This window comes from Giraffa tippelskirchi, chromosome 9, assembly GCF_054371585.1.
Source record: "Giraffa tippelskirchi isolate mGirTip1 chromosome 9, T2T-mGirTip1v1.2.pri, whole genome shotgun sequence".
NCBI lineage: Eukaryota > Metazoa > Chordata > Mammalia > Artiodactyla > Giraffidae > Giraffa > Giraffa tippelskirchi.
In genome coordinates, this window is record NC_137283.1 from 140,977,302 (window position 1) to 140,989,984 (window position 12,683).

The 12,683-nt window shown below is 39.9% G+C and overlaps 1 protein-coding gene across 9 annotated transcripts in view; it reads left to right on the plus strand.

Moving 5' to 3' along the window:
• LOC145521081 (uncharacterized) overlaps positions 1–12,683 on the plus strand; it is a 489,520-nt gene that overhangs the window by 93,215 nt on the left and 383,622 nt on the right. The gene's annotated exons all lie outside the window — the stretch shown is intronic.

Here is a 12,683-nt window from a genome sequence, read left to right on the forward strand (position 1 = left end):
GCTGGGAGTATCCCAACTTTGCCCATTGCTGCTTTCTTCTTGTCTTTCCTCCCCTTACTCCCCTGTGTGTCTACCACTTAATCTGTAATGATGGCAATAATACATGTCAAAGCATTCTGCTTTATAGCAAAGATCTCTGAATGAGGCTACTGTTGATTGTCTTCTTTGTTGGGTGAAAGGTTAGAAAAAAAGTGCGTGTATTTTTTTTATTCAGTGCATTCAGGTTTAATATAGGGAAGATCAAAATACAATGGACATGAGTTTGAGCAAGCTCCAGGAGTTGGTGATGACAGGGAAGCCTGGCGTGCTGCAGTCCATGGGGTCGCAAAGAGTTGGACACAACTGAGCGACTAAACTGAACTGAAAATACAATGAAGAGTATTGTACATTAATAGTCTCGGTTTCTTGAAGATATTGAGAGATTACAGCTCTGTATTCTTGCTGTAAGTTAAAAGTAAGTTAAAAGTAGACTTCCAAAGCCTTTACTGATAGCTTTCTTTGCTTTTTTGTAGTATTGAAGCCTTGTGGACTTTGGTATATGGTGAGGTTTGAGCCTTGGCTGGTATAGAAATAATTATTAAAGCATGGTTGCTGAATTATAAATCTTCCTTACCTAACAGACACACAATAGCAGCTTCCATAATGGAGTAATATATTCCACAGTGGGTGCCAGGGAGGGCAAAGGGAATGTGTTATTCCGTGGTAAGATCAACCCACCTCTTTGATTCTGGCTGGAAACAGAAGTTGAAACTTGCCACTGATTGCGTAAGCGATTCCTTCCATGCAGTTTGTCTAATTAGAAAATTTTAAGTATAGTGATCATTAGCTTCTGGGTGGGGAATTTGGTGTTTAATTTAAATAGAATCCTGGTAATGTTCACTCCCAAGATATACCTACTCTCCTTCCAAAGAGTGTGGTTAGGTACTCCCTTGGTTTTTGATGCTCGGTGCAAGTAGGGGGCATATTGTTATATGACAGTATGACACATATTATATGATAAGTGCTGGAATGGAATTTCCTGCACTTTGCTGTAAGGCTGTTTGTTGAGGTGTGTCAATGTGCTGACTTTGCACCTGTGAACGCATGAACTGGGGACATGTGGAACTGGTGTGGTGAGAGTCCCATGCCCGGCCCAGGCTGGGGTTGGTCTTGGTGGGAGCTACTGCTACTTGCAAGCTGGAAGGGACTATCTCTAGATTACTCAGAGCCACTTTCTACACTGCTTGGGGTGTTGAGAAGATTTATTTGCAAATTCCTGCTTGAGTTTGGACTTATCACTGAACAGGCCTCCGCTGATTTTTCTCTGGTGAAGCCTTTTCTGAATCTAAATACCTGTGCATTACACTTCACTTGCCCATGGATGGATGTCAAGGCCTGTGGTGTTCCTAATGAGTAAAATTTCAAAATAATGGGTGACTCTCCTTCAGAAGTGCCTTTTAACCCAATTTAAAATTTGTTTTTGATTAACTTTTTAAAATGAGGGATCAATTTAGCTTGAATAGGAAGAATAGTTGTTGGAAAGACTAGAATGGCATTTCCCAGCTGTGTCTTCCTGGGCAAGTTTATAAAGCCTTTCTGAGCCTCAGTTTACTTTGAAGATGAACATTTTATTTCCTCTTAAAGGTTGTTGGAAACAGTAAATGAGGTTATAACGGATGTATAGAGACTAACACAGTGCCTAGTTTATACCAGTCACAGGCAAGCTGTGGTGTGTCCAAGCTGACTTCTTCTGGCTCCTGAGCCAGTTCTTGTGTTAGTTGGTAGCTTGAAAGTGATTATGGTGGAAGTGAAATCAGACCTTTCCTTCTCCCTGGAGAGCTGGTTGTTAAACATTTCAGAGAACATAGCTGATGGCAAGTATTCATAATCCTCCTTTGCCACAGCTCCAAAATATATTATAAACCTCCCAGTCTTTTGTAAACAGTCTGTATAGAATTAAAAATGAACATATAAAGAGAATTTAAGATAATCACAGTAAACTTCAGTCAGTTTTCATATTATAACACAGAGATTCTGTTGGAGCCCATTGAAACTCATCGCCATCCTGTATGATTGGTTGCTTTTTGAATGTTCTGCTTTTTGAAGTTTTTTGTTTGCTTTTTAGAATATTTTTTCTTTTATTATTATCATGTTAGCTAGCATATCTGTCTCTAATAGCTCCTTTCCATTTATTATTTGCTATTTCTCATGATTTCTCAATTGAAAAAAATCAGCTGTTAAAATATTGTGTAATGTAAAAGTAAACTGGCTCCCAATTAAAAAATGGGCAAAGGGTATGAACTTATATTTTTCTGAGGAAGATATACAAATGGCCAAAAAGCACATGAAAAAACGCTTGACAACATTAGTCATCAGGGAAATGCAAATCAAATCCATGAGTAGTAAATGAGATACTACTTCATATGCACTGGATGGCTACAATCAAACCATCCAATGATAACAAGTGTTGATGAGGATGTGGAGAAGTTGGAACGCTCATACACTTGGTAGGAATGTAAAATGGTACAGCTGCTTTGGAAAACAATCTGGCAGTTTTTCTTTTTTTTTTTCTTTTTTGCATTTGAACTAAGAAATATCAATCATCTTTTACATTTATTTTCTTTTTTTAATTTTAAATTAGTTTATTTATCTATTTTTTAACTTTACAATATTGTATTTGTTTTGCCATACATTGACATGAATCCACCATGGGTGTACATTTGTTCCCCTTCCAGAACCCCCCTCCCACACCCCTCCCTATCCCATCCCTCCAGGTCATCCCAATGCACTAGCCCCGAGCACCCTGTATCATGCATCGAACCTGAACTGGCGATTTGTTTCACATATGATAATTTATATGCTTCAATGCCATTCTCCCATATCATCCCGCCCTCGCCCTCTCCTATAGAGTCCATAATACTGTTCTATATATCTGTGTCTCTTTTGTTGTCTCGCATACAGGGTTATCTTTACCGATTTACTAAGTTCCATATATATGTGTTAGTATACTGTATTGGTGTTTTTCTTTGTGGCTTACTTCACTCTGACAGTTTTTCAAACAATTAAAGAGAGACCCATAGATCCCTATCATATGACCCAGCAGCTCCACTCCTAGTTATAGATGCCTTTTGTACACAGAAGCTTGTACAAAAATGTTTCGAGTAGCATTGATTCATAATAGCCAAAGGGTAGAAATAACCTATATATTTATCAACTGACAAATATCAATAGATAAGTAAAATGTGGTGTATCCATTCAACAGAATATTATTGGGCCATAAAAAGGAATGAAATACTGATACATGCTACAATATGAATAAACCTCGAAGACGTTATGCTTAGTGATAGAAGCCGGTCACAAAGATCGTGTTTTATATGATTCCATTGATATAAAAGCCCAGAAAAAGAAAGCTATAGAGGCAGAAAATATATTAGCCCTATTCGCTGAGGGCTAAGATAGCGGTAGGGACAGGGGAATAGGGGAATGATGCTAAATGTTAGGAGAAGGCAATGGCACCCCACTCCGTGCCTGGGAAACCCCATGGATGGAGGAGCCTGGTAGGCTGCAGCCCATGGGGTCGCGAAGAGTCAGACACGACTGAGCGACTCCACTTTCACTTTTCACTTTCATGCACTGGAGAAGGAAATGGCAACCCACTCCAATATTCTTGCCTGGAGAATCCCAGGGACGGGGGAGCCTGGTGGGCTGCCGCCTATGGGGTCGCACAGAGTCGGACACGACTGAAGTGACTTAGCAGCAGCAGCAGCTAAATGTTATGGGGTTTCTTTTTGAGATTAGGAGATATTCTGAAATGGGTTGTGGTGATGGTCATGCATATCTATGAAAGTACTAAAAACATTGAATTGCATACTTTAAATAGATGAATTGCATGCCATGTGAATTATATCTCAATAAAGCTGTTAAAAATTTTTAAAATACATTGTCACAAAGTAAGGTTTAATTCATAGACTGGAAGCCTGATTTAAACCTAAGAAAATATTTTAATACCTTAATTAACTTAAAAAGAAAAAGCAAATTGGCTTTGACAGACCACCTGAGGGGCTCATCGAAAAGGGAAGTACATGGATTTTTGACATTTGTTTTGGCTGTTAAGAAACTCTTTATTCTTTTTGGCTGTATTCTGGAGAGTTACTGTCTTAGATAAATAATGCCATCCATTTGAATGAGTTGTTTACCATACAAGCATTTTAATTGTCCTTTTAGTTGACAAATACAGAGGGGACTGAATAAATCTCTCTCTCTCCGTTTGTGTGTATGTTTAAGCTCAATCTTTTTGGATGACCACAGTGATATTGCAGTTCACAGATGTTACGTTAGTTTCTGGCTTCTGTAGAGACTAAGGGAGAATGAAGTGAGGAGTGGGGATGACAGTGAAGAAATCTTCTAGTAATGAAGAAGAATGATAGAATGAAGATAAATGATGATAAAAAATGGTGAACTCTTTAACAGCTCTGTGTGTGTGTATGTGTGTATGTGTGTGTGTGTATGTTTCAAAAAGAGACTTTGTATAATCTTTTGGTGCAGAATGTAGAGATGAAGATACTTATGTAAACACCCAGACACGCCAGTAACTTTCCACTGGCTAGAATGCTCTTGTGATATGCTAACACCCAGCAAAATGTTCTTTCATACTTTCAGAATTACTGTGAAAATGTTACCTTATGCCCTTTTTATAAAGAATCTACATATTTGAAGGGAAAAAAATGTCTATGTAACTTGAAATGTTTTATTAAAGCATTCAAATGCCTGTAGCAAAAAATATATATATCATTTCTTGAGGATAAGCTGATCCCTTACAGAATACTCACACTCCACTTGCAAGATTAAAAAAGCATGCTCTGCTGTGACTCTTCTGTGGTGAAATTCAATTTTCGGCTTCTATTAATGCTATTTTTACATTAATATTTGGTTTGTTCTTGCTCATGTTTTATTGCTAGTCATTCTTAGTTTATTTTTGTTTACCACAGTGCTCAGGGATTAGATTTCAGGAAGAAAAACAAACAAGAAAAAGTACTTCTGAAGTTCCGTACCACATCAATTGCCTCAGTACAGTAAATACAGGCTAAGAAACACCAAGACGCCAATAGCTCAGTTTCCAATTTTCTGGTGAAGTCTCAATGCTTCAGGAAGGGAATTAGCCAATAACCCCCCACCCCCACCCCCGCCCCACCCCGCCCCGCCACCCCCATCATCCTCTGCTTTCCATACACCTGCCCAGTTGTGCAACCCTTAGCTTGAGTGTGAGGATGTCATCTTCTCAACAAGCACTGGGTCAATTATGAAGTACTTGGACCTTGTAGGAGAGAATTTCTTTCTGACCCCTCTGTCAGGAGATGCTTGATCTCTAGAAGCCTCAGGACTGATTATCTCCTAGTAACCACAGTTGGCAGTCTCAGACATTTAGGGGAGAGGGAGAGGGCAGAAGGGTGGGCAGTCTTACTGTTCCTGGTGTGCAGGTCCAGGGATAAACTGCCTCCTGGGGAAGAACAAAAAAGGAGGAGTGTGTAATGATTTGTGTATCCAGGAACTTTATAAGGTCAGGTTAAACTCAATGATTTAACTGTTGGCTTAACTGACATTTGCCTTTATTTTATTAGAGTTGATACATAATATCAATATGAAATCTTTTTGCATCTTTCTGAACTTTAAAGAAGATATATGATTTGTAAATGGTATTTAAAGTTACATTTCTAAAAGTTTGTAATATATTCATTTTCTTATTTCCTATCTTAGAATAAATGAAAAATGACAACTAATGGGCTGGGTCTCATGAGGCAGAACTGAAGTCCCAATCAGCTTGTAGCATCTTGTATCAGAAGAAAATTCTGTTTACCTTTAATGACATTTGCAGACAGTTTCTAGTCTACCTACAATCTAAGTTGCAAAAATATTAATACAGGCTTTTACCTTTATGTAAAACCTATATGCTACTTATGTTCATCTTTCTTTCATTCAACTTGTTATCTAGTTGCTAACTTTAAAAACTTTTCCCCGTCTTCTGTTGTGCCTGTCTTTCGCTACTGCTTCTAATGAGTTTCCTGGGTGTTATTGGATGTTTCTTTCTATTTTTACCATCTTCCTTTGGAAATAAGGTGATTTTAACTGAATGTAGAACAAGAATGGAGTGCACCATTGATTTCTGTAATGGTACTGGAATATATTCTCTTTCATTCTTACAGCAATTTAACAGTGTATTTGCTTTCTCTCTCTCTGTTTAAAACTCTACTTAGCATCATGCATACATCTTCATTAAGATGTCTTCCATGAGCCTAAATCTTTTCCCTGTAAGTTTAGGACTAATTCAGAACTCAGCTGAGTGGATGAGTAATTTAAATTGCTACTTCCAACATGTATTACTTTGCTCTGAGTTTCATCTGCCACTGTTTTGCCCAATTACCGAGTTTGGATTCTGTGTTTCTCACATCCATCTGTATAGACTTAGGACCCAAAATAGTTTTGTTTAGTCAGCAAATTTCAGCACCTCATTATTTAGTCCCTCTTCAAGGGTGTTAACGAATATCCTGGAGGACACTACTCTTGTTCTGATTGCCGACAGCCCACTATTAACTCTTTTCCATGCCAAGAGCTGGTCATTTATTCTCCTTCTATCTCTTAACCCACTTTTAACCCGTGATTGACAGTTCTTTACCTCTTGCCCAGTGGTTGGCAAGTTTCCTTAATAGTCTCTTGTGTAGGACTTCATCAAAAGCCCTTTGAGAGCCTAAACAAATGACATCACTAGTTTTCCTTTACCTACCATTTTGTTGCCTCCATAAAATTTTGCATTAAACATACCAAAGGCACATAAAGAAAGTAGCAACTTCTAGGTGTTCTAATAACCTCTTTCCCCCCTTTTGGATATGTCCCTTTATCCTGTCCTCTATCGCTGATTTTTTTTCTTGCCCTTAATGATAGCTTTTTCTTTGTATCATCCCCACCGAACCTCTGCAAACCAAAGACATTCCCACCTCATATTAATGCTGTGACACAACCAATAAGATTTAGAGCTACTTTACAGAGTAAATACGTCCCACTGCTTGACCCCTTCAGAACTGTAGGAATCATGACGTACTAACTCACTCATTCAGGAACTTGTCAGAAATTTCAAGAAGGCAAATATTCTCTTTGGTAGTTAACATTCCAATATTTTGGTTTTAGGGGCATGACTCCTTCTCAGGACTTTATTCTGTAAAGATATTTATTTGGGCTATGCTGACCCTACTCCAATAATTCCTCATCTTACACAAAAATTTTTTTTTGGAATTAAAAAAAGGAAATTGGAAAGTGTGTAATAAGCAATCCATTGAAAGCTCTCCTTTGTTATAGAGTGAAGTCTGACTCTGATGATGTTTGCCAGCACTGGCCGTTGTTCCTCATCTCGATGAGAAAGTTCGGGATGTGAGGTGGGGGGAATAGTGGGGAAGGTACACGTTGGCATTTGCATTTACATGTCTTTCCAGCCTCACCCAAAGTCTTAAGGCTAGTATTATTATTATAAAATTATAGAGCAAATTAACACATTTTTGTTGTTGTTGTCTTGTTGCTTAGTCCTGTTGCTTAGACCCTTTGTGATGCAAGGCCTGCCTCTCCCTCATTATCTCCTGGAGCTTGCCCAAGTTCATGTCCAGTGAGTTGGGTATGCCATCCAACCATCTCATCCTCTGCTGCCCTCTTCTCTTTTTGTCTTCCATCTTTCCCAGCATCAGGGAATTAACACATAGGAGGTACATTATTTGCCCAAGGTTGTAGGTCACGAACCTGGACCAGAACCCAAGTTTTCAGATCCTTCATCTAAAATCCGTTCTACCCTGCCATTGTGAGCCCTTCTTTTCTTTTGAGTTGAATATGTGAAAGATTTAAGCCATTTAAAAAATTACTTGTAGTTTCTTATGTACTATTTATTTCAAAGTTTTCTCAGGAGTCATGCAGTTCTAAATGTGGAGGGGACATATCCTTGCCCTCTTATATCTTATACCTGCCAAATCTTACCCTTTTGAAGTGAAGGACATTTTCATTTTGGATTAATATTAAGACAACATAAAAAAGCATTTTGCTCTCTGAGGTAAGCTTTTCTTCAGTGTTTCAACAAACCATTTATACTTTTATCATTTTTTTTCTTCCTACAAAAAAAAAAGTCTCCCTTATTTAAATTGTCACAGCTTGGGAGCCCTGCCTGGAATACATAATAACTGCTTGTAACACTTAAAATGAAAACAAATTTACAGAGGATGGTGGAACGACAACAAAGAGCAAGAAAAATATAAGTACATGGAAATAGTCTCTCCTACGCAGATATTTTCAGCCCTAAGTATTTTTACTGAAATTGTTGCTTCCTGTTCTCCTGCCTCCTCTTCATCTGGATTTTTTTTTTGCCGGGGGGGAATGGGAAGGGGCTTTAAAAATCTAAAGATGTGAAGAGAGAGAAGGAGGTGAGTCTTTAGAAGTGTTATTTGATTTCTTGGGTTTAGAAGGGAGCATTTGGTGAAGTAATACTGAATCTGGGCAGAACACTGACAGTCAGCAGAACAAGTTTCTCAGCCTTGGTACTATTGACATTTGGGGCTGGATACTTTGATTTTTAGGGTGGAGAGTTGTCCTGTGTATAGCAGGATGTTTCGTGGGATCCCTGGCCTCTATGCATTCAATGCTAGTAGTACCCCTGCCCCTCCCCAGCTGTGATAACAAAAAAAAATGCCTTCAGACATTGCCCAAAGTCTCCTGGTTAGAGGCACGGTTCCTGGGAATGCATTTCAGGGCTCTGGTAGGAGCTTTGGTAAACCTCCCTCCTTCTCCCTCCCATGGGCAGTCTCTCCCTATCCAGACATAAACTGGTCTTATTCCCTGAAAGTAAGTTTACCTCCAATGAGGCCTGCCTTCTTACCAAGATTCTGCTTATACTTTTTGCCCAGTGATCCTAAAAGATCCATTTAGTGAACTCTTTTGCCAAAACCAGCTAGAGATGACAAAAACATTTTGAGAGCTTCCCTATTGGTTGGGTGGAACTCATGATATTTCCTGAAAATTCCATGCTCCTCTCTGGTCTTGCGCTGTTACTTACCCTTTTTCCACTCAGTATGAAAACTGATAAAATGAGAACCCAACTAGGAAGCTGTAGACCTCACTGACTTTGGGCGAGACAGCCCTCCCAATTCTGGGCTATTGATTGCTCAACCGTGCTTTGAAATAGTTGGGTTAGGTAACACATCGTTGTGGCCTTTCAGCTCTAGAATGTTATCATCTCAACATTCTTAATTTTTCTTGGCTTTTTGAGTCTGCCAATTCAGATTTTAGAAGCGACTCCAATTCCCTCAATGACACCAACTTATAAACCTATTTTTGAAAAATGTTTGTTTGGAGTTGTTTATTTGCTTTATTTCATTTCTACCCTTACCCTGCCCACTGCCCCCACCCCAATTTTATTAACCTATACTGAGAATTTAGATACTCATTTGTTATAATGATTGCATCAAGAAGTTTTGAGTTCAATCACATCTTACAAGACTACATTGTGGACTGAGATTACAGCAGCAGAGTGTGGGAATGAAAACCACTTTTCACATATATTAGGGAGAACAGGTTATTTAAAACCAGCTGCTGGGAAAGCCCATTTAAAAAAAATAAAAAGAGTACTTTTTAAAAAAAACTATAAATCAAGTAACTACTATTGGATTTATCTGGATATTGGCATTTCAAAAATTATGAAAATTTGATTCATGCCTACAAATGCAGGCAACCTTTTGCTGCTGCTCTGATGACCCTGCTGGTGTTCACTCTTGGGAAGTAAGGGTGTCCAGCTTCCCCCAGACATTCCTGGCACTGCAGGGAAAGGTAGACTGAGCTGGTAAAGGCCTCCCTGCCTCCTACTTGTTGGCTGTGTGACCTTTGGCAAGTCACATTCTACTCTCTGGGCTTCTGTTGGTTTCTGAAATGAGGGAGTTGAATTTTATTTCCAAGTTTCCTTAGAGCTCTGAAATCAAATGTGTTATATCAGGAACGCTGGTTAGGAGCAAGGCTTTGGAACACGATCCAGGGCTGGAAAGCAGGATCCCAGTGAGACTGGCTCCCCCAGAGTGGCAGACCCTGAGCTCTTCCCACCCCCAAGAGAGAGGTGGGCAGCGGCTCACTCCCTTTGTTGAGATGTCTGAAGGGCTGCACCCAACAACCGGCTCCCTACTCGCTGCCCCCGCTCCACCCACCCACCCAGCACAGCGCCTGTTGATAAAAGGCAGCAGTTCTAAGAAAATGGGTGGGAGCCTGCCGAGAGGAATGAATCAACAGGCCCAGAGGGAGAAAGAGGAAGACCTGTGGGGGTGTTGGACGTTCTTCTAATCAAGGGGCAAAGAGGGGGTGTTATCAGTGCACTGTTAGCTTGCCCTACCCGAGGGGGAGGATGAGCAGATTGGGTGAACCAGGGGTGACTGAAGTACCCTCCCTACAAAGATTCACAATGAAACATGCTGTGGCACTATTCAGAGGGCAACATTCTAGCTCCTGAAGATTGGCCTAAGCCCAGAGTGATCCCAAGTTCCTCGTGATCGCAAAACCTTGACAGAAGAGCTTGTAGCTGCTCAGTTTTCCTAGGAATGTTTGTTAAGGAAATGGCCAAGAGAAATTTGTTCCATCACTCTTTCTTGAATGGTACACTAGGTGCCTTGCAACATTAGCACATGCTATATTCACTTATTAAAAAATATTCGCTGAGTCATTATTACATGCCAGGCACTGAGCTACCTGCTTGGGGTACATCAATAAACCAACTGCCTAAGATCTCCACTCTCAGGGAGCATACTGTCTAGCGGGGGAGACAGACAACACACAGGAAAGACATGTAGGTTAAATAGCATGTTAGAAGGTGATGGAGCCAAGGAACAAAAAGAAACTAAAAGAAAAGATGCCATTTATTTAATCTTCCTCCTGTGATTTTCCTCTCCTTTGAGTATTGAGAATATCCTCCACTATTTTTCCTCGCTGCAATTTTTTATTCTTCAGTATTTTTCACTACCCACATGACTGGAGTATTGAGACTAATTGGCTCAGATGGTAAAGAATCCGCCTGCACAAGAATATACAATGGAGAAAAGACAATCTCTTTAACAAGTGGTGCTGGGAAAACTGGTCAACCACTTGTAAAAGAATGAAACTAGAACACTTCCTAACACCATACACAAAAAAAAACTCAAAATGGACTAAAGATCTAAACGTAAGACCAGAAACTATAAAACTCCTAGAGGAAAACATAGGCAAAACACTCTCCGACATAAATCACAGCAGGATCCTCCATGACCCACCTCCCAGAATATTGGAAATAAAAGCAAAAATAAACAAATGGGACCTAATTAAAATTAAAAGCTTTTGCACGACAAAGGAAACTATAAGCAAGGTGAAAAGACAGCCTTCAGAATGGGAGAAAATAATAGCAAACAAAGCAACAGACAAACAATTAATCTCAAAAATATACAAGCAACTCCTGCAGCTGAATTCCAGAAAAATAAACAACCCAATCAAAAAATGGGCCAAAGAACTAAACAGACATTTCTCCAAAGAAGACATACAGATGGCTAACAAACACATGAAAAGATGCTCAACATCACTCATTATTACAGAAATGCAAATCAAAACCACAATGAGGTACCATTTCACACCAATCAGAATGGCTGCTCTCCAAAAGTCTACAAGCAATAAATGCTGGAGAGGGTGTGGAGAAAAGGGAACCCTCTTACACTGTTGGTGGGAATGCAAACTAGTACAGCCACTATGGAGAACAGTGTGGAGATTCCTTAAAAAACTGGGAATAGAACTGCCATATGACCCAGCAATCCCACTGCTGGGCATACACACTGAGGAAACCAGAATTGAAAGAGACGCGTGTACCCCAATGTTCATCACAGCACTGTTTACAATAGCCAGGACATGGAAGCAGCCTAGATGTCCATCAGCAGACGAATGGATAAGGAAGCTGTGGTACATATACACAATGGAATATTACTCAGCCATTAAAAAAAATACATTTGAATCGGTTCTATTGAGATGGATGAAACTGGAGCCCATTATACAGAATGAAGTAAGCCAGAAAGAAAAACACCGATACAGTATACTAATGCATATATATGGAATTTGAAAGATGGTAACGATAACCCTATATGCGAGACAGAATAAGAGACACAGATGCGTAGAACAGTCTTATGGACTCTGAGGGAGAAGGTGAGGGTGGGACGTTCTGGGAGAATAGCATTGAAACATGTATATTATCATATGTGAAACAGAACACCATTCCATGTTCGATGCATGAGACAAATGCTCAGGGCTGGGGCAATGGGATGACCCAGAGGGATGGGATGGGGAGGGAGGTGGGAGGGGGGTTCAGGATGGGGAACACATGTAAACCCATGGCTGGTTCATGTCAATGTATGGCAAAAACTACTACAATATTGTAAAGTAATTAGCCCCCAACTAAGATAAATAAAATTATTAAAAAAAAAAAAAAAGAATCCGCCTGCAGTGCGGGAGACCTGGGTTTGACTGCTGGGTTGGGAAGATCCCCTGGAGGAGGGCATGGCAACCCACTCCAGTATTCTTGCCTGGAGAATCCCCATGGACAAAGGAGCCTGGTGGGCTAGAGTCCATGGGGTTGCAAAGAGTTGGACATGACTGAGCGACTGAGCACACATATGACTGGAGTATTA